We start from the raw sequence: 23,671 nt of genomic DNA, 5'->3' as shown, positions 1-23,671 counted from the left end.
AAGTCGTATACGCTGTTGATGGGAAAGAATTAGAGGCCGGACCCATTACACATCGCACACCGGACTACGAGCTCTCACGCGATGGTACGCATTTTGAAAGAATGTCCTTCAATATTATCCAGGCGCCCCAATATGGAATAATCTTGGGGCTTCCCTGGTTACAGAAGCACGAACCTACGATACAATGGACTACTAAGAAAGTCCAGTTTCTGTCTCCTTATTGCCAAGTGCATTGCAGCAACGAGTTATCTCGTCCGTCACAAGCATTGGCAGCTCTTCAAAGGATAGCTACGGCCGCTGAGAAGGAGGTGTTACTTCCGGAGTGTTACCAAGCCTATGAGGCTGTTTTCAGCAACAAAGAAGCGGAGGTTCTCCCTCCGCATCGAACCTTTGATTGCCGGATAGAGTTGGTGCCTGGGGCAAAAATACCCAATGGTCGGATATACGCTCTCACAGTGCCTGAAAATGAAACCTTGAGGGCATATCTAGACAAATATCTTGCCCTAGGATATATCCGTCCTTCAAGATCTCCCACAACATCGCCGCTCTATTTTATCCCAAAAGCGAATGGCGAGAAAAGATGCTGTATCGATTACAGGGCATTGAGTACCATCACCGTCAAGAATCAGTATCCCCTGCTGTTAATCCCTGTTTTGCAGTAACAAGTACGGTCAGCAACCATATACACAAAGCTGGATCTCCGAGGAGCCTATCACCTTGTACGTATGCGACAAGGTGATGAGTGGAAGACGGCTTTCAAGACGCGGTACGGGCTTTATGAATACCTGGTGATGACCTTCGGGCTGTGTAACGCCCCAGCCACGTTTCAATTCTTTCTAAACAAAGTGCTGAGAGACTACCTGGATCATCATGTCGTCGTGTATATAGACGATATACTCATTTACTCAAACTCCACTGAGGAACACATTTCTCACGTCAGGTCGGTTTTACGAGCACTACAGGACCATCACTTATATTGCAAGATCACGAAATGTGAATTCCATGTAACCACGGTGGAATTCCTGGGAGTGATGCTCACCCCCTCCGGACAAGTGAAGGCAGAACGAAAGGTCCTGGCTATAAAAGAATGGCCTCGTCCAAAAAGCATCAAAGACATACAGAGCCTACTAGGGTTTGCTAACTTCTATAGGAGCTTCATCCAAGGTTTCTCGGGTATGGTGGCCCCTCTAACCCGACTTACGCGAAAGAACGTGCCTTTTGTGTGGGATGCTGAAGCTCAAGAAGCCTTCGATCAGTTAAAACCCTCCTTTTCTACCGCTCCGGTGCTTACCCATGCCAATCCTGATCTGCCTTTTCTAGTAGAGGCAGACGCATCCGAGGCAGCTCTGGGGGCGGTGTTGTCACAGAGGGAAGAAGCCACAGGCCAGTCGCATCCCATTGCATATATGTCAAGAAAACTTAGTCCTGCGGAGTACAATTACGCCATCGCGGAGAAGGAGCTACTGGCCATCGGTGATGCATTCATGGAATGGAGACATTGGCTGATGGGAGCAAAACATCAAGTCACCGTATATACTGACAACCGAAATCTACAGTTCATGCGGGCGGCTAAACATTTAACCCCCCGACAACTACGCTGGATGTTGTTCTTTGAGGAGTACAGATTCATCGTTACTTACAGACCCGGTACCCTCAACAAAAAGGCGGACACTCTAACACGACAGGAGAACCCAACACTACACACCACTACCCCTAACAGAGCCATTATCAATCCCTCCAATGTCATCAGAGTAACCCAATCTCATGATTTTTTGAAAGGGGTGAAAAATGGGATACAAACCTGCGTGTGGAGAACCTGTTCGAGACATCACCCTGAATGGAGGATAAAACAGGGCGTTCCTATGAGAGGAACTCAAGTTCTTGTTCCTACAGTGTTATTGCGCAAGACTGTGTTCTCCTGGTGCCATACCGTTCCCTGCGCAGGTCACATGGGGTACGGAAAAACCCTTGAGAAGACCTTAAGACAGTTCTGGTGGCCTTCGATTCGTTTGGATCTTTGTCGATGGGTAGCAGAATGCACGAAATGCAACCAAATGAAGTCTGATCGTCAGCAACCACAGGGGCTGCTCCAGCCCATGCCCACACCTGCTCTCCCGTGGGAAAGGTTTTCCGTCGATTTTATAGTGGGTCTTCGAAAAGATCAGGGGAAAACAGCCATAGTGGTAGTGGTGGATTACCTGACTAAGATGGGGCATTTCGTAGCTTGTAGGCAAGTACCAACGGCAGGTCAGTTAGCACACTTACTCCTTGTAGACGTAGTGAGGCTGCATGGTCTCCCGAGGGATATTGTGTCCGATAGGGGAACGCAATTTACAGCACGTTTTTGGAAAACGTGGTGTGCGGAGCTGAAAATTAAATCCTCTGTTTCAACCAGTTTCCACCCCCAAACTGACGGACAAACGGAGAGACTGAATCAAACCTTGAAACAGTATCTCCGTTGTTACGTACAAGATAACTCTGATGCGTGGGTGGATTGGTTATGGGTAGCAGAAATCGCCTATAATAGTTCCCAACACTCATCTACATTACGTACACCTTTCTTTAGTTCCTATGGACACCATCCCCGGTTTGATCCCATGTTGTTGCCTAATTCATGCACCAAGCTACCGGAAGTCAGGGAGAGATTGTTGCCTGTTCGCAAGGTGCTCCTGGCCACACGTAACAATCTGGTGAAAGCCAAGGCTCGATACAAGGTCAGGCAGACAAATACGGTAGGCCAAACCCAGTGTACAGGAAAGGGGATTGGGTGTGGTTGTCCACCAGACACATCAAATTCAAGAGGCATAGTGTTTTCAATCCACGGTTCATACGACCATACAGGGTGGTTAAACACATCAACCCTGTTGCTGTGAAGTTACGTCTGCCAGCGCACTTCAGGATACACCCCGTCTTTCATGTGTCACTCTTGAAACCCTCTCTCTGTCCTGTACGCCGTGCTCCCCTGTCTATCTGGGTGCAACAAGACAGGGAGTATGAAGTGCAGAAAATCCTGGATTCCAAATGGGTGAGGGGACGCTTGCACTACCTGATTTCTTGGAAAGGCTACGGTCCTGAGGAGAACTCTTGGGAACAGGCGGGGGCGGTGCATGCTCCCAAGTTGGTTGCCGGATTTCATCGTTTGTGCCCGGACCGTCCTAAGCCCGGTGCCCGCCCCTTGTGAGGGGGGATGTACTGTCATGTTTCGTCCGTCTGAGAGACACAAACAGCTTGAATATCCCGCTCCTCGCGCATCGGGTAAACAAGAAACTACGTTTCCCGGCAAGCAATGGGGCAGTGACGTGATGGACGCACGGAGCGTGCGCACCACATAATCAAAAGGAACCCCGGCAACTACGGCTTTGCCGATAATTCCTGACCCTGTTCGGAGTACGGTTTGTTTCCAAACAGTAGCGGTAAGATAGCAGATTTAGTCCGCGAAATCCTGTTTTCCTGCGGCGCACTGTATGGTATCAGTGCGTTTCAAGTTTGTGACGTGGAGACTTGTTTTGTTTCCCGATTTTCTCTCGGCTGAGGGGAAATCAATGGCGCAGCTGCGCAACTGGTGAAACTCTGAGTCGAGCATCAGAGCCACGCTGTAACCGTGGCATCTTGTTGATTATTGAGTTTTCCTCTCGGATGAGGGGGAAAAAAGAGAATCTTTGTGTGCAACATCTTCTTGTTTAAAGTTTAAGACATCGAGGATTATCCTCGTTGAAACTTTGTGCTGTGTTATTATAGTGCTCCTCAGGGCAGGGTGTGATATTGAAACCCCCATTTCGCTGATACTCTTTTAATGTGAGCCAGAACAGAGGACCCTTACCATACCTGCTTCTTTATCATTTGATGTTATACTACAACATTTGTGTTTTTCTTTATTCTTACTCAGGAGACACACTAGGGGTACATATTCAGAGGGATTCAACACACCCATTGAGGAATGTTTATTACTTGTGTTAGGTAGGTGTGTTAGTCCACCGTTCATATAGCATAACCGCAGAGGTTAAGGTTTTCACAAAGTGTTTCTTTGTCCGGTTATTCCACAGTTGGGTAGTGTGCCTGGTACCACCTCAAGTCGTGTCATCTTGAGAAGCAACCATTTGTATTTTTCTTTACAGGTACGCAAAGTGGTACTGTATATTCCTTTTGTTGGTACGGGGTTAGCGAGAGAAGTGGGTGGGTTAGATTCACCATATAGGGAGGGTCTTCTAAACAAATTGTTCTTTGTCGTTACAGGTCTCCCTCCCTGCCGTCCCCTTCCTTTCCCTCCCCGGTTGAACTTCTTCTGTAGTCTGTGTTATTTAATTCAGACTCTGAGGTTGTTTATAGGGGAGGTAATAGGCATTGCAACACAGCCCCGAAGAGGCCAGAAAGCAGAGCCTGACATGCATGTTGTGGTGTAGAGAGACGTGCCCAGCTTGTCCCTGCATGTTGTGGTGCAGAGATCCACGCCCAGCTTGCCAATGCATTTTGTGGTGCAGAGAGAAGTACCCAACAGTGCAGAGAGCCAAGCCGAGCTTGCTCCTGCATGTTGTGGTGCAGAGAGCCGTGCCCAGCTTGCTCATGCATGTTGCTGTACAGAGAGCCATGCCCAGCTTGCTCATTCATGTACTGGTGTAGATAGCCATGCCAAGCATGACACTGCATGTTGCAGTGAAGAGAGCCGTGCCCAGCTTGCTCCTGAATGTTGCAGTGCTAAGAACCGTGACCACCTTGCTCACGCTTTTTGCGGTGTAGAGAGACGTGCCCAGCTTGCCCCTGCATGTTGTGGTGCAGAGAGCTATGCCCAGCTTGCCAATGCATTATGCAGTGCAGAGAGCCATGCCCAGCAGTGCAGAGAGCCGTGCTCAGCTTGCTCATGGCTGTTGCGGTGCAGAGAGCCGTGCCCAGCTTGCCCCTGCATGTTGTGGTGCAGAGAGCTATGCCCAGCTTGCCAATGCATTATGCGGTGCAGAGAGCCGTGCCCAGCAGTGCAGAGAGCCATGCTCAGCTTGCTCATGCCTGTTGCGGTGTAGAGAGCCGTGCCCAACTTGCCCCTGCATGTTGCGGTGCAGAGAGCCGTGCCCAGCAGTGCAGAGAGCCGTGCTCAGCTTGCTCATGCCTGTTGCGGTGCAGAGAGCCATGCCAGGATTGTTCCTGCATGTTGCGTTATAGAGAGCTATGCCCAGTTAATTTGTGATGCAGAATGCTGTGCTCAGCTTGCCCCTGCATGATGTGGTGTTGAGAAACGTGCCTAGCTTGCTCATTCATGTTGCGGTGCTGTGAGTCATGCTCAGCTCGCCCCTGCATGTTGCGATACAGAGAGCCACAGACCAGCTTGCTCCTGCATGTCGTGGTGCAGAGAACCATGTCAGGTTTGCCCATGCATGTTGTGGTGCAGGGAGCTGTGCCCAGCTAAGTTGCAGTGCAGAGAGCCGTGCTCAACTTGCCCTTGCATTTTGCAGTGTAGAGAGCCATTCCCAGCTTGATCATGCATGTTGGGAACAGAGAGCCATGTCCAGAATGCCCCTGCATGTTGGGGCACAGAGAGCCATGCCCTGCATGTTACACTGCAGAGAGCTGTGCCCAGCTTGCCCCAACATGTTGGGGCACAGTGAGCCGTGCCCAGCTTGCTAATGCATGTTGATGTGCAGTGCGTTGTGCCCAGCTTGCACCTGCATGCTGCGATGCAGAGAGCCGCACCCAGCTTGCTCCTGCATGTTGCTGTGTAGAGAGCTGTGCCCAGCTTGTTCATGCATGTTGCTGTGTAAAGATCAGTGACTAGCTGGCTCATGCATGTTGCTGTGTAGAGAGACGTGCCCAGCTTGCTCCTGCATGATGTTGTGCAGAGAGCCCTGACCAGCTTGCTCATGCATGTTGCGATGCAGAGCTCCATGACCTGTTTGCTCCTTCATGTTGCGGTGCAGAGAGCTATATCAGGGTTGCCCATGTATGTTGCCGTGCAGGGAGCTGTGCCCAGCTAAATTGCAGTGCAGAGAGCCGTGCTCAGCCTGGCCCTGCATGTTGCAGCACAGAGAGCCATGCCCAGCTTGCTCATGCATGCTGGGGCACAGAGAGCTATGCCCAGAATGCCCCTGCATGTTGGGGCACAGAGAGCTGTGCCCAACTTGATCATGTATGTTGAGGTTCAGAGTGCCATGCCTAGCCTGCCCCTGCATGTTGAGGTTCAGAGGCCAGGCCTAGCATGTCCCTGCATGTTGCGGTGCAGAGAGCTTTGCCCAGCTTGTTCCTGCATGTTGCGGTGCAGAGAGCCGTGCCCAGCTTGCTCATGAATGTTGCTGTGCAGAGAGCCAGGCACAGCTTGCCCCTGCATGTTACAGTGCAGAGAGCTGTGCCCAGCTTGCCCCAACATGCGTGCTAATGCATGTGGAGGTGCAGAGAGTCATGCCCAACTTGCACCTGCATGCTGCGGTGCAGAGAGCCGCACCAAGCTTGCTCCTGCATGTTGCTGTTTAGAGAGATGTGCCCAGCTTATTCATGCATGTTGCATTGCACAGAGCCATCCCTAGCTCACCCCTCCATGTTGCGGTGCAGAGAGCTGTGTCCAGCTTGCTCATGCATTTTGAGGTTTGGAGTCCTGTCCCTAGCCTGCCCCTGCATGTTGCAGTGTAGTGCGGAGCCTCCACCTTGAACCTGCATGTTGAGGTACAGAGAACCATGCCCAGATTGTTCATTCATGTTGCTGTGCAGAGAGGCATGCCTAGCTTGCTCATGCATGTTGCAGTACAGAGAGGTGTGCCTAGCTTGCCCCTGTATGTTGCGGTGTAGAGAGGCATGCCCATCTTGCTCCTGCATGTTGTGGTGCAGAGAATCGCACCCAGCTTGCGCATGAATGTTATGCTTCATAGAGCTGTACCCACCTGGCCCCTGCATGTTGCGATACAGAGAGATGTGCCTAGCTCGCCTCTGTATGTTGCGGTGCAGAGAACTGTGCCCAGCTTGCTCCTGCATGTTGCAGTGCAGAGAACCGCGTTCAGCTTGCTCCTGCATGTTGTGGTGCAGAGAGGTGTGCCCAGCTGGCTCATGCATGTTGCAGTGCAGAGAGCCGTGCTCAGCTCACGTATGCATGTTGCAGTGCAGAGAGCCATGACGAGCTTGCTGCTGCATGCTCTGGTGCAGGTAGCCATGCCCAGCATGCCCCTGCATGTTGTGGTGCAGAGAGCCATGCCCAGCTTGTATATGCATGTTGCGGTGCTCAGAGCTGTGCCCAGCTTGCCCCTGCAAGTTGTGGTGGAGAGCCGTGTCCAGCTTGCTCATGCATGTTGCGGTCCAGAGAGCCATGCCCAGCTTGCTCCTGCATTTTGCAGTGCTAACAACCATGCTCAGCTCACTCATGTATGTTGCAGTGCAGAGAGCCATGACCAGCTTGCTCTAGTACAGATAGCCATATCCAGCATACCCCTGCATATTGTAGTGCAGAAAGCCATGCCCAGCGTGCTCATGCATGTTGCAGTGCAGAGAGCCGTGCCTAGCTTCCTACTGCATGTTACAGTGAAGAGAGGCGTGTCCAGCTTGCTCCTGCATGTTACTGTGTAAAGAGAAGTGACTAGCTGGCTCATGCATGTTGTGGTGTAGAGAGACGTGCCCAGCTTGTCCCTGCATGTTGTTGTGCAGAGATCCATGCCCAGCTTGCCAATGCATTTTGTGGTGCAGAGAGAAGTACCCAACAGTGCAGAGAGCCAAGCCGAGCTTGCTCCTGCATGTTGTGGTGCAGAGAGCCGTTCCCAGCTTGCTCACGCATGTTGCTGTACAGAGAGCCATGCCCAACTTCCTCATGCATGTACTGGTGTAGATAGCCATGCCCAGTATGACACTGCATGTTGCAGTGAAGAGAGCCGTGCCCAACTTGCTCCTGAATGTTGCAGTACTAAGAACCGTGACCACCTTGCTCACGCTTTTTGCGGTGTAGAGAGACGTGCCCAGCTTGCCCCTGCATGTTGTGGTGCAGAGAGCTAAGTCCTGCTTTCCAATGCATTATGCGGTGCAGAGAGCCGTGCCCAGCAGTGCAGAGAGCCGTGCTCAGCTTGCTCATGCCTGTTGCGGTGCAGAGAGCTGTGCCCAGCTTGCCCCTGCATGTTGTGGTGCAAAGAGCTATGCCCAGCTTGAATGCATTATGCGGTGCAGAGAGCTGTGCCCAGCAGTGCAGAGAGCCATGCTCAGCTTGCTCATGCCTGTTGCGGTGCAGAGAGCTGTGCCCAACTTGCCCCTGCATGTTGCGGTGCAGAGAGACGTGCCCAGCTTGCCCCTGCATGTTGTGGTGCAGGGAGCTATGCCCAGCTTGCTAATGCATTATGCGGTGCAGAGAGCCGTGCCCTGCAGTGCAGAGAGCTGTGCTCAGCTTGCTCATGCCTGTTACGGTGCAGAGAGCCATGCCAGGATTGTTCCTGCATGTTGCGGTGCAGAGAGCTATGCCCAGTTAATTTGTGATGCAGAAAGCTGTGCTCAGCTTGCCCCTGCATGATGTGGTGTTGAGAGCCGTGCCTAGCTTGCTCATTCATGTTGCGGTGCTGTGAGTCATGCTCAGCTCGCCCCTGCATGTTGCGATACAGAGAGCCACAGACCAGCTTGCTCCTGCATGTCGCGGTGCAGAGAGCCATATCAGGTTTGCCCATGCATGTTGTGGTGCAGGGAGCTGTGTCCAGCTAAGTTGCAGTGCAGAGAGCCGTGCTCAGCTTGCTCTTGCATTTTGCAGTGTAGAGAGCCATGCCCAGCTTGATCATGCATGTTGGGGACAGAGAGCCAGGTCCAGAATGCCCCTGCATGTTGGGGCACAGAGAGCCATGCCCTGCATGTTATGCTGCAGAGAGCTGTGCCCAGCTTGCCCCAACATGTTGGGGCACAGAGAGCCGTGCCCAGCTTTCTAATGCATGTTGATGTGCAGTGAGTTGTGCCCAGCTTGCACCTGCATGCTGCGATGCAGAGAGCCGCACCCAGCTTGCTCCTGCATGTTGCTGTGTAGAGAGCTGTGCCCAGCTTGTTCATGCATGTTGCTGTGTAAAGAGCAGTGACTTGCTGGCTCATGCATGTTGCTGTGTAGAGAGACGTGCCCGGCTTGCTCCTGCATGATGTGGTGCAGAGAGCCCTGCCCAGCTTGCTCATGCATGTTGCGATGCAGTGAGTCATGCTCAGCTCGCCCCTCCATGTTGCGATGCAGAGTTCCATGACCTGCTTGCTCCTTCATGTTGAGGTGCAGAGAGCCATGTCAGGGTTGACCATGTATGTTGCCAAGCAGGGAGCTGTGCCCAGCTAAGTTGCGGTGCAGAGAGCCGTGCTCAGCCTGGCCCTGCATGTTGGGGCACAGAGAGCCGTGCCCAACTTGATCATGTATGTTGAGGTTCAGAGTGCCATGCCTAGCCTGCCCCTGCGAGTTGAGGTTCAGAGGCCAGGCCTAGCATGTCCCTGCACGTTGCGGTGCAGAGAGCTTTGCCCAGCTTGTTCCTGCATGTTGCGGTGCAGAGAGCCTTGCCCAGCTTGCTCATGATTGTTGCTGTGCAGAGAGACAGGCACAGCTTGCTCCTGCATGTTACAGTACAGAGAGCTGTGCCCAGCTTGCCCCAACATGCGTGCTAATGCATGTGGAGGTGCAGAGAGTCATGCCCAACTTGTACCTGCATGCTTCGGTGCAGAGAGCTGCACCAAGCTTGCTCCTGCATGTTGCTGTTTAGAGAGATGTGCCCAGCTTATTCATGCATGTTGCATTGCACAGAGCCATCCCTAGCTCACCCCTGCATGTTGCGGTGCAGAGAGCCGTGTCCAGCTTGCTCATGCATTTTGCGGTTCGGAGTCCTGTCCCTAGCCTGCCCCTGCATGTTGCAGTGTAGTGAGGAGCCTCCACCTTGAACCTGCATGTTGAGGTACAGAGAACCATGCCCACCTTGCTAGGGCATGTTGCGGTGCAGAGAGCCGTGCCCAGATTGTTCATTCATGTTGCTGTGCAGAGAGGCATGCCTAGCTTGCTCATGCATGTTGCAGTACAGAGAGGTGTGTCTAGCTTGCCCCTGTATGTTGCGGTGCAGAGAGGCATGCCCATCTTGCTCCTGCATGTTGTGGTGCAGAGAATCGCACCCAGCTTGCGCATGAATGTTATGCTTCATAGAGCTGTACCCACCTGGCCCTGCATGTTGCAATACAGAGAGATGTGCCTAGCTGGCCTCTGTATGTTGCGGTGCAGAGAACCGTGCCCAGCTTGCTCCTGCATGTTGCAGTGCAGAGAACCGCGTTCAGCTTGGTCCTGCATGTTGTGGTGCAGAGAATCGCACCCAGCTTGCGCATGAATGTTATGCTTCATAGAGCTGTACCCACCTGGCCCCTGCATGTTGCGATACAGAGAGATGTGCCTAGCTGGCCTCTGTATGTTGCGGTGCAGAGAACCGTGCCCAGCTTGCTCCTGCATGTTGCAGTGCAGAGAACCGCGTTCAGCTTGCTCCTGCATGTTGTGGTGCAGAGAGATGTGCCCTGCTGGCTCATGCATGTTGCAGTGTAGAGAGCTGTGCCCAGCTTGCTCATGCATGCTGCGGTGCAGAGAAACGTGCCTAGCTTGCTCATGTATGTTGCTGGGAATTGAGACATGTCCAGCTTGCTCATGCATGATGAGGCACAGAGAGCCAGTGACCAGCTTGCTCATGCATGTTGCAGTGCAGAGAGCCGTGACCAGCTTGCTCCTGCATGTTACGAAGGAGAGAGCAGCTGCATGTTGCGTTGCAGAGAGCTGTGCCCAGCTTGCTCCTGCATGTTGCGGTGCAGCGAGCCACGCCCAGGTTTCTCCCTCATGTTGCGGTGCTGAGAGCCATGCCCAGCTTGCTCCTGCATGTTGCAGCGCAAAGACCATGCCCAGGTTGTTCCTGCAGGTTGTGGTGCAGAGACCTGTGCCCAGATTGCACGTGCATGCTGAAATTCAGGCAGCTGTGCCCAGGTTGCTCCCACATGTAGCAGTGCAGAGAGTCATGCCCAACTTGCACTTGCTTGTTGCTGTGCAAAGAGCCGTGCCCGTCTTGTTCATGCATGTTGCGGCGCAGAGAACCGCGCCCAGCTTCTTCCTGCATGTTGGAGTACAGGGGGTTGTGCCCAGCTTGCTCCTGCATGTTGCAGTGCAGAGAATCACGTGCAGCTTGCTCCTGCATGTTGTGGTGCAGAGAGGTGTGCCCAGCTGGCTCATGCATGTTGAGGTGCAGAGAGCCGTGCCTAGCTTGCTCATGTTTATTGCAGTGCAGAGAGCTGTGCCCAGCTTGCTCATGCTTGTTGTGGCGCAGGGAGCTGTGCCCAGCTTCCTCATGCATATTGCGGTGCAGAGAGCTGTGCCCAGCATGGCCGTGCATGTTGCAGTGTAGAGAGCCGTGCCCAGCTTGCTCATGCTGCTGCAGTGCAGAGAGCTGTGACCAGCTTGCTCATGCATACTGCGGTCCAGAGAACCGTGCCTAACATGTTCATGTATGTTGCTGGGAAGAAAGCCATGTCCAGCTTGCTCATGCATGTTGCGGCACAGAGAACCAGTGACCAGCTGAGTCAATTTAACTATTTTGTTATAAGTGCATTTGTTGTCTCAGTAAATACCTCTCTTTTGTATATAATTGTCATAACTAGCCAGGATTCATATTGTTATTATTATGTTTTTGCTTTTTAATGAATGTATTTGATGTATTGTTTTATTGTTTCATATAGTTTGACTTATCACCTGAGTCTCTATATGATTTTTATCCATGTTTAATTAAATATATATATTTTTTAATATACACATTATCTCCCGACAATTCTTCTTCTCCTTTGGTCCCAGCTTGTTTGGTCACTTACTCTGTGGATGGCCTAGGATTTTGAACTCACATTGGTTTTCACCCTGCCCTAGGAATCTGTGTATTTTTGATACCCAGGGGGTCCTTGTTTTTTTCTCAAATTCGCTACATGTTTTAGTGCAGAGAGGCGGCCCCGGCTTTGTGCTTCATGTTGCGGTGCAGAGAGCCGAGCCCAGCTTAGTCATGCATGTTGCAGTTCAGAGAGCAGTGCCCATCTTGCTCGTGCATTTTGTGGTGCATAGAGCCATGCCCGTCCATGTTGAGGTTCAGAGAGCAGTGCCCAGTTTGCTCATGCATGTTGCAGTTCAGAGAGCCTTGCCCAGCTTGCCCCTCCATGTTGAGGTTCATAGGTTCAGAAAGTCGTGCCCAGCTTGCACCTGCATGTTGCGGTGCAGAGAACCGTGCCCAGCTTGCCCCTCCATGATGAGGTTCAGAGTCATGCCCAGCTTGCCCCTCCATGTTGCGGTGCAGAGAGCCGTGCCCAGCTTGCCCCTGCATGTTGCGGTGCAGAGAGCCGTGCCCAGCTTGCCCCTGCATGTTGCGGTGCACTGCAGAGAGCCGTGCCCAGCTTGCCCCTGCATGTTGCGGTGCAGAGAGCCGTGCCCAGCTTTCCCCTGCATGTTGCGGTGCAGAGAGCCGTGCCCAGCTTTCCCCTGCATGTTGCGGTGCAGAGAGCCGTGCCCGGCTTGCCCCTGCATGTTGCGGTGCAGAGAGCCGTGCCCAGCTTGCCCCTGCATGTTGCAGTGCAGAGAGCCGTGCCCAGCTTGCCCCTGCATGTTGCGGTGCAGAGAGCCGTGCCCAGCTTGCCCCTGCATGTTGCAGTGGAGAGAGGCGCTCGTGCGGTGCCTGCTTTTCTCTGGTCGCTCTGCAGATCTTCTGCATCGCGATGACTCACAGATGCTGAATAATAGTGAGGTCTCATTCAGGGACTCTGTGTGACACATCCGCCGCCCCCTCCACTGCACCCCCGGCTCTGAGGGGGAGGCGAGTGGGCCTTGAACAAAGTCTGTGCAAAACCTTGTGGGGGAACAGACCTCAGGCTGCCTGTGCGCGAGAGAACAAGGGATGAGAGAGAGACGCTGCCGTCCTCCTGGGCGCGCGGATGGAGGGGAGACAGGAAGTAGCAGCAGCAGCTGTGCGCGCTTCCTCACCGGGCAGACACGTCCCTCCTTCATTCTTCACACTTCCCTTGACGACCAGATACTCCTTTTCTCCCTTCCCACCTCTTCTTCCCTGTTTACAATCTCTGTTATTTCTCTTATTTTCTCCATCTTCCACCTTTTCCCACTTTCCCATGCTGCCCATCCCTCTCCCCATCTCTACTGTTCCTTCCTTGTCTCCCTAGCCATATCCTCTTCTCCCTCTCCCCTCTTCTCTTTCTTTCCATCTCTTTATTCTTTCTATTCCTTTTTTCTGTTGTCTCATCTCTCTCGCTTTATCTCTTGCTCTCTCTAAAGATCTCACCTTATTTAAATTTCCTCTCTCCTATCCTCGTTTCTTCTTCTATCTCTTATCTTTGTCTATTCATTCTTATCATTTTCTCCATTTGTCTCTTATCAACATCCTTTTCCATTTGCTTTCTCCGTAGCTATGTATTTTCTTCTTCCCTCTTTCGCATCCTTTTCCTTCTGACTTCACATCGCTTGCCTATTCCATCCACTTTCCTCCCTTGGCACCCTCAATTTTCTACCTTTTGAACAATCTTTTCTCCTCTCCCTCCGTCCTTTACTCCCTATTTTTACTCTATTCGTCTTTATCTATCTTTATGTACTATATTTTTTCTCCTTTCTCTCCCACTCTCCAGCCCTTGCCTCTTTCTTCCTTCCTCACCGTCTTTTCTACCCATCTCTTTAATCCTTTCCCAGGTCTCTTTGTAACCCTTCTTTACCCATATCTTCAATCCTTTCTTCTTTTGTTTACTGTATGTACGACCGATTTGTCTTCTCTTTAATATTCTTCTTTTTTTCCTATCTACCTTCTTTCCATCTTCTATGTATTCCTCCCCCCTTCCAGAGACGCAGCAATAATTAGTGCAGCAGATGTGAGGCGCCCACTGTATTCCAATTATGGTTGTCGTTTACTACCCACCTGGGCAGCACAAAAGGCCCATTTGCTTCCCTACGTTATGACCCTCGACACTCTTTTGCCCGTCCTGTTTTTGTGCTAGGTCATTTGACACTCTGTAAAATTAAACGCCTATCCTTTTTTATCAATGGATTTTGAGCTGATCGATTATGTGATTATGTTTCTAAACTATCACTTTATTGCTGCTTATTGATATGTTTAAAGTCTGCCTTTTCTTGTTTCATTAGTGTGAAGAATACTTTTTATGTGTCTGCTGCGCTCATAACTAAATCATTCATTCATAGAAAGTTGCCCTATTTGCCCAAAGCAATCAACATTCAATTACACATTCTGAGCATAATTCTTCCACAACATCAAGTGTTACACCTATTACATTTTAGAAAGTAAGGGCTAATAACTTGTAGCCCACTCCACTTAAAGTACATACAAATTGATCTCACCCTACTTTATAATGAATTTACCTTTAACAATCTAATGATTACCCCACTTTCACCTGACAATCAAAACTCATTTACAAATTCAGAACACATTCAATGCCTATATATATTACAGAAAGCCTCATTTTAGGGTTAAAGAATAACACCCTTTTTCCCACCTAGTAAATAAATAACTGTAGACTCTGATCCTATAGCTAAAAAGTGCCAGTGTACACCCATATTTTCATGGCCAATGCTGTTGTTTACTTAGAAGACCTGGACACATTTCTCCACCCCATGAATATTGATTGAAAATTTCAGATTTCACACATCCATTGAAGTAATTGTTCCTATATAGCAGTTTAATCTAAATACACCATGCCCCAAGCTGTAATTGGTCAAATAGGTTTCAGGATGGTCCATAAATTGAAATACAGAGCAATTATTTACAGTGGCAATTAAAATGGCAAATACTTTGTATCATGTAGAATTTTCATTCCATCAGAGTTTGTATAGTTATATTGACCCCGTGCCCCGCCCCCCTACCCCTCCCCCAATAAGGGCAGGAACCTACTCTTCAAACAAGTTCTCACACCTACAAAAGTCTCTAACTGGGCATTGATATCCTCAAGCTGATAGCCAACAAACACTTCCTAAAATATGACATAGACCCAATTAGAGTTTCACATGGATTTGATACCTCAAAGTTACTGTCATCCCAATACTTTTTCCAAAATTGCAACTTACTCATGATTCAAACAGCATCATGATCCAAGATATTCATTGCATGTGTATCCCTGGAAACTGCTTTCATCACAAGGCCAGCCCTAGCTGTATAACTGAGATCTACAATATAAAACCGGGAAGCGACTCACAGTACAGTGCAATTAAAAAAGGGGGTGAAACAGTCCTTAAAAACACAGGTAAAAATATCACAATATTCATAATACTGAAGGCATGTCTACCAAATGTGTGCAAGAGAACCGGAACCAGCAATTTAAAACTGCTGTCTCCGATCTCTGACCCAATGTCATCAAACATACACACTGTGTCCCACATAGAGTAGCAAAAAAACTCAACGAGCTTGTTGAAAATAAAAGTCCATTACTCATTATTTTGTTCAATTTAACCAATAGCCATAGTCACCAGCGCTCTCTCAATGTTGTGAGAAATATTGACACACGCTGGAGGCCTAGAATATTGGACAAATATCATGCACACCTGAGAATATGAATATATATATATTCCCAACACGTTGTTCACCAGCCGTTGCTCCTCTACGTTACGGGTGCTTACTCGGCGCGCGGTGAGAAGCGCAATTTTATTCCAAAACTCAGGTCCTCTGTTAGCCGAACCACTTCCAAACGAGTGCACACAAGAGCCATCCGAGGGGGGGTTAAGGCAATTTCATGATTTATTTCACAATTCTGCAGCGAGTTGACAAACGCGTTTCAGCGTTTCCACCTTCATCAGTGTCACACTGACGAAGGCGGAAACGACCTGAGTTTTGGAATATATATATCTATAGATATATATATATATATATATATATATATATATATATATATATATATATATATCGTGAACAACGATAGCTCCTATCCGGTAGCTAGACACTTCAAGAGGGTACATAACAACAACCTCCAGTGTCTTAGCTATTATGTTATCACCTCAGTACCCAAACCCAGAAGGGCAGGAGACCGTGATAGGATGCTTAGGCAGTTAGAGTCCAAGATGATCTTGGAATTGGATTCTAAGGTACCGAATGGACTCAACACCACGGAAGATCTGTATCACTTTTTGTAAATGTTACAACTTACAGACTCCGTGGGTAGATAGGTGTATTGGAACTATATAGCAACATTGAGATTGTGAGCTGTGCTCCCAGCAAGCCACATACAATGAATCAATATCATAACTATGTCTCTGTCCGACACCCGGATTAGATTTATTTACATCTCTCTTTTTTCTTTTTTCCTTTATACTGTTAATAACGGGGGTGGACCTTGGTTCTCCCGGTGAAAATGTAGTCACTTTATTGAGTTATTTTGAAAGTAGGTCACATAGGGCTTGCCATCTATTCTTTGATGTCCCTGAGTGTGAGGTTAGTTGGACTCAGAAAATGAGAGGATTCAAAACTGCATCTAAATATTTTGCGTAATATTGCACATTTTTTGCGTCATGTTGCACATGAGAGTGTCAAGTATACAACAAGCCATTGCACTTTGATAAAATGTAATGTAAAGATGAAATTACATATATATCTTTCTATCCAAACATAATAGTTTTTAAGTATGCATAGTTGTACTTTTAAACCTGTATTGGTGGAAGAAGGCAATGGACTTTTGCATGTTTTATTGAAGTTGGTTTTATATCTATTTATATTGTAAATAGGATAAAATATAATTTTTGGATATTGCAATATATTTATTGGCATTATTTTGCACATACTAAATAAGCGCAAGCACATCGCACTTTATTGCGGTTTTGGTGAATCGAAGAAAACAAGCATTTATGCGGATATTAAACAAATGGATGACATCCTTATGAAATAACATCAGACTATTCCAACTACTTACAAATTTAACCATGGTTAATTTACGATGTATTGAAATGTGACCTACGAGTATTTCTTTTATGTTTATTATTTGTGCATCACATGGTGTATATGAATTGGTTTAAAAAGAGGGCATGATGGGAAATATTTTTTATGTGAGCAAGGGCAACCGCCCGAAACGTGTCATCTGCTAACGCTGCTGTGACCTCCATGTGAATAAAGTACCTTTTGCCAGCACTTTTGGGATTCGTTGGTCTTTTCCTTGAGCAGAAAAACAACTGGTGATTCAAGGTGAACCTACATCGCTTGATATATATATATATATATATATGTATATACACACACACACACATGCATATGTATTTATATATATATATATATATATTCCTTTTTTTCAAGGTGTGTAGAATATGGCGATGTTTTGCGCTTTATATTTTTGTATGTCCATATTTTTGTACTCAATATTATGACACAGAAGTAGATATGCATAAAGGTTAAAAACATACACAGCACTCACATTCTCTAGGACAGGAGTTCAAGGCACCCTTGTGCGAGACACATCACCTTTTCAGAAGCTTTATGAGTACATGCCTGTACATCTCAGCATGTTCCTTTCCACTGTATCAGTCATCATAGATCCTACACTTTGCTGGGTTACTAAAGCTTCCACTTGCCTTCTCACTGAGTCCAAGGTAAGATTTAGGGATTGTGTGGCAAAATGTGTCATTGTAGCAGACATTAAATTGTAGGCCATCAGAAGGACCCAGAAGAGAGGTGACACAACGTAAAGCAGTTGTCTACCTGTTTTGTGGCCAACCATGACTCTTCCCCTGACACAGGCCTGGGTGGTTCCCTGACCGACCAGGCTTTTCCCAAACTCTGTAGCCTAGTTTTGAGAGAAATTCTTAGGGGGCAAATTCAACCGAGTTCTTTACATGCGTATTGTTGCCCCAGGCAGACAAAACAGACCCCATCCCTTTGAAACGACAACTGTTACTTGAATAAGGGGCCTGACCAACACATTTGGCCCATAGGGGACTTGAGAATGCACACAATAACCAAGCTTGTTGTTCGTTAAGTGCACGTCTTCTAACAGTGCCAAATTGTTGCCACCAATGTGGAGGAGGCTGTAACCCCCTGCTTGCGGCTTCCTGGATGAGCTGCCACAGACCATCCAAGCAAAGACCGCCCCTGGATGCACAGCAGAACTGAAGATCCACTTCTGAGGCCCTTCTGCTACCAGTTCTGGGCACAAGTTGACTTTGCCTGCCACCTGTTAAAAATGGTGGTCTCTATTTGGCAGAGGCTCGCACCCTGTCCAAGTAGGGCCACATGCTTCTAGTCAGGATAAGGGAGTTACACACTCAGATAACCCCTGCTCACTCTCTTGGTAGCTTGGCACACGCAATCAGGCTTATCTCAGAGGCAAAGTATAAAGTATTTGTACATAACACACAGTGAAAACACTACTAATGGACACCACACCAGTTTAGAAAAATATAGTAGCTTTATCTAAACCAAACAAGACCAAAACGACAAAAATCGAACATACACAGCTCAAAATATGACTTTTAACCCCTTCGATGCTGATGACGAGCTCAGCTCGTCATCACCCACGGGGGTCGTGTGCTGATGACGAGCTGAGCTCGTCATGAAGAGTGGGAAGCAGAGTAATTCAGCACCCAGCGGGAAAACGCCTAGCATCCAAGTGGTTAAAAGGTTTCAAGCAATTCTGTCTATAGAACTCTATGGATGCGGTGATTTTACAAAGGGTACCTCAAATGCGTCAAATCTACAGGGCAAAATAGCTGCAGAAGAGGGAAGCATTGGAAAATACAGCAATGCATCGATTCCTGAGTTCTTGGGGAGGTAATGAGTCAGTTCTGCTGCACGCAGGACAAGTGTTGCATCAAATAAGGACTGTAGGGGTAAGCGATGCATCAAATTTCTATTAGAACGTTTTAATCAGTGACATGGCCTCAGGAAAGGGGAGGCCTAGGCAGATGTTCTGGTATTGGGTATTTGAACAGCATTGGTGTCAGTTGAGTAGGTAACACGTCCTGGCCCTTGTGAGAACTGAAGTACCTTCCATTATTTTGTCAGTAGGGGAAGGGTAACATGATGTCTATAGCAGAACAAAGAAGACAGGGAAAATCAAGCTCTTTGAATTAATTCAGGCTCCCAGTCAACCCGGACCTTCCAATGTGTGGGAGAAAATTATTTCCCAGAATATTCACTTGCTGGTTCCAAAGTTTTTGGCTGACACTTTTAGGAGTCCCTATGGGATAGGAAGTTAAGCAAGGGGTCGTACATGACCTAGTGCAAAATGAACTGTGATGCGATCTTTAATTCATAAATACATTCTTCTAGAGAGTGCCTGGTATAGCATACATATATAAATGCATGCACATCAAATATGCATAATAGTCCATGCTTTATAGAACCCAGGATACTCCATTCCAGAGTAACTATGCACTTGCTCAATCCAAGTCTGACATGAATACATTCATGAGAAACTTTTAAAAGACATAAGCTGCTGGATACTCTCCCGGTCATCTGTAAAGGAGCCCCATAATGAGCTGGCGCCCCCAAAGGATATTTACCCGCAGACCTCAGCATTCTTTTAGGGAGATTTGGAATATGGCTGTGGTTTAGGTAGTGGTGCTGAAAAGAAAAACATTTTGGGGCATATTATGATGAGAGTCATAAAGCCTCTGACCACAGATTGGAGGCTTTCCGACTCACATCGTAGGTTTCAAATAAAAAAACAGCCTTATTATGATAAAGGCTGTCAGATTTGAAACCAACCAGTTGGACCGACTGGCTTCCGGCAGGCTCAAGGAGCCCGTCGGCCAGTCGGAGGCCGCTCATAATCCCCTATGTAGTTACGCCGTTTACACCATGGGGATTATAATGTTGGTTTCTGGCAAGCTTTTCATTTCTGGCTTTCCGAAATGGAAAGTCTGTCGGAAAGCACCTTTGGGGCCCCTAGCAGCCCCCCCCATGTCTCTGCAGGCTTTGGTTGGGGTACTAGGGGGCTTCTGTGGTGCCAGCTTGTAAATCCCTGCACCACGGTGCTGCCAGGTTGTGCAGGATTTTACACAGGCTCCCATTTCTCCGTGGGAGTTTGTGCTACGGTCGGTTTACGGCCACAGCGCAAGCTCCCATGGAGAAATGTGAGTATGTGACCACACAATGTGCGGTCACATTGTAAGGGCAATGTCAGGACCGCCGACAAGAGGTCGTCGGTCCTGAGACAGTGGCACGTTCGCCTGACATCATAATCAGACCTTTGTGCAATAGCATGAGAAGATTAAATTGTATTTGGGTTGCTCACAGAGTCCATGTAGGCTTCGTTGAGCTATGGAAAATTAACCATATTTGGTATGAATGCTCCTGAGCCATTAAAGCCTGCTGACATTCCTTACAGAGGTCCCTAACAGCAAGGCATTGCATTAATCTATTAAGGCATGTATAATGGCTCAGACAATGACAGAAGAACTTTTCCTGGAAATAGTAAATGGAGACCTTTCCTCTTGTGTTTGAGTTGGAACTTCAATGACTAAATGTGGTAAGAGACTAATCCCTTCATTATGAGATATCTCTCAAAACATACCCATGGGCTATGACCCTAACCTTTGATTTAAATGGCGTATAGTTGGCACAGTGGTTTCCTGAAAGGAACTCTGGTTTGGCTGCCGGCTGGCTAAGTTGATTCTCATTTAGTTCATTCCCAAAGTCTAGTTAAATACTCGAGTCATTTTACCAAACAATATTGGGTTCAGTGGTCAGTAGGGAAGCCACATGTGCATCATCTGTCTAACTGGCCACCATACTGCCTAGCCATTGGTGGAAGCGTCAAATATGAATATTCAACTTGACCAAATAATAAAATTAATCCAATCACTTGCTTCAATTTCTCGTCGGCTGGAGCTGGCAGCATATACCAATGGCGTTGTCAGAGGATATGCTATATATTTTGAATGATTAGTGCTACAAAATAAATGTAAGCATATGATAATAATCTAATAAATGCACTGTAAAGAGCGGAGGAGGCAATTGGAGTTAAAAGTAGGATTTATTTTAAGTTAAATCCAAGGACCCACTGGAGCACAAACCAAAGCGTCTAGATCAGATCAGCTCCAACCGCTTCTCTGATCCAGAACACAGGTCCACAACACATTCTCCATTACATAGGTAACATTCTTGAAACATAAGATAATTCTAAAAGTGACATATGAAAATTCCAACAGTGAAAGAAAAGAAGGATATTACCACATGCACATTCTCCTGCTAAAACAATATATATGTATATATATTTTTTAAACTTTTTTTTTTTTAATTGGTGCAAAATTACATACATTCGTACGTTCCGGAGTCACTTGACCCATTGCGCTTGCTACACATGTACATAAGTTCAGTACAACCTTTAACCACATCATGACAGTTACTATGTAACATAAACAGTGTCCCCAAGTATGGTGGTTAATCCTCGTCCTGTGAGGTGTCTACAGTTGGCGCTGTACATATCCCCCCTCTGAAAGCGTTCCATTTTCCCCACAGCCATTCCCATTTTCTAGGACACCTCCTATTTATATACACCGCTTTTTCTGACACCATGGCCAGATCCTTGTTTGCACTCCATTCTTGAATTGTGGGAGCATTTCGTGCCCCCACAGTCTAGCTATGTTTCGCTTCGCAACCATCATGTCCTACGTCGCCCGTATTTGTCCATTGGTATTAAGATCTGGGGCCTCCCAAATGTTCAATAAGCAGCGTTTAGGCTCCGGTGGTACAGGGGCGACACTAAGCCGAGTTATTAATGACATAACCTCCGCCCTGTACGTTGCTATCGCGGGGCATTCCCACATTGTGTGAAAAAACGTACCTATTGTTCCACACTGTCTAAGGCAATGTGGACTATCAGTCTTGCCTATCTTGTATGGTGTCGGTCTTCTATAGTATACCCTATAGAGTACTTTTAATTGCACTAGCCGGAGTTTCGATGGGATGGCCACCTCCCTGAGGGATGCCAATGCCTCCTGCCAGTTCGCCTCATCCAGATCTCCTACATCTGTTTGCCATTTTTCCCGGAGAGGTTGTGTGGGATCAGGATGGTTGTTTATTATCTATCGGTAAGTGAAGGACATGGCTTTTTTGGTCATGTAATCGGTGAGTAGCCTATCCTCCAGAGGGGAGGCTTCAGGAAAGTTGGTGTCTGGGGGGATAGTCGCCTCAAGGGCATGTTTAATTTGAAGATAGCGGAAGTGTTCTGTGGGTGCCATTGTGTATTGCCGTTGGAGGTGAGTGAACGAGAGTACCTATCCCTTGCGCCAAAAATCGCTTTTTGTGGATATTCCTATGGCATCACAGAAGTTGAGACCTTTGGTGTTGCGCATCTAAAACAAAATTTAAGACCTGAACTATACCGGGGTCAACCCGTGAAAAGTTTCCCACCCAGATCTGAAAGGCCAGTCCATTGGCCCAAAGACTGAGCCGAACCGGAAGGCATGTGCTTGAGAACACACTACATGGGGCCTACACTTGGGAGAAAAGGAAGCCTCGAGCATTATTACTCTTTCCTTTACTTGGACTGGGGTTGTCACCTTCCCAAAAGAACAAACAACGAACATTTGTAGTTTTAAGGCACTGAAACGGCCTGGACATGATGCCAAATATGTCTTTCAACAAAATCGTACATTTTAATTTGTAACATGGCTTTCCTGGCTATGATTCCTATAATTGTTAATCAAGGGCCATTGGTGCAGCTGTAACAGTAAAACACATTTAAGAATGCTTCCTATGTATCTTTGCTGAAGTGTGCACAGACAATGCGGGTTTCAGCTCTACGCGTTTAACTCCTTGTCAGTGGCCTTGTCCCCAGGACACCCTCCAATTTCCCTGAGGCCGTCTGAGCATGGAAGAGGCTGTTAAATTCAGGAAACAAATATACCTGTACAACTTTCCAACCAATGCAAAATCAGTGTCCAAAATACACACACAAACTACTGAGAAACGCAGGCATGTAACTACAGCAAGATGACACTCCTGAGGTCGATTTAACAAAGACGATTGGCAGGGTGGCTCAGCGAGTTAAACGTTTTGGCCTCTGACATGTATTGTCATTGGCAATTCTAGAGTTTGAAAAGTGTCGAGAGGAATTGAGCCTGCAGAGGTCGTTTAGTTGGGAGTTCATAAATGTGATGACAGTAACACCTGGTAGTTACAGCGAATAGAACGGGCATATGTGCTGTTGAAAACTAAAAGTATCATTTGAGCTGCAAATTAAAGTATCAAACGGAAAATTTCTGAAATCATATACGCAATGTAGACGGCTAAGGTTTCAGACTGCAGCTTGCCACGAATCCCATTTCCTTCTGTTGCTGTAACTAATAATAGGGAAACCCTATCTCGCCCCCTTGTACACCCATTGCCTCCCAAACACACAACCCGTCGAGTACATGGCAACACAAACAACACATGCTTATGGATGACATGTGTCATATGTAAAGTACAATTTGCCCTGAAAGGAGATCCACTGAGCTGAACCGGACCCTACACGTTTTATAATGACCCCACCCTCCTTCACTTGCGCCTAACTTTCGTCCCGAGTTGGACCCTTAGGGTTAAATTGAGTCCCCCCCAACCCCGGGCTAGGTCTCACTACACAATTCCTCATTCAGCATTCAGGGGTGCAGTTGGCGACGTAGCAAGGGGGGCATTTGTTGAAAATTGCCCTTTTTGCAGGGTTATCCCCAAACCTTTTGCTTCTTCCTCCTTTTTTTCCTGACTGTTTGTGTTGGTTTTAGGACTTTGAGCACTTTACCACT

Source organism: Lissotriton vulgaris, chromosome 2_1 (genome assembly GCF_964263255.1).
Source record: "Lissotriton vulgaris chromosome 2_1, aLisVul1.2, whole genome shotgun sequence".
Lineage (NCBI taxonomy): Eukaryota > Metazoa > Chordata > Amphibia > Caudata > Salamandridae > Lissotriton > Lissotriton vulgaris.
This window is presented reverse-complemented; position numbering follows the sequence as displayed.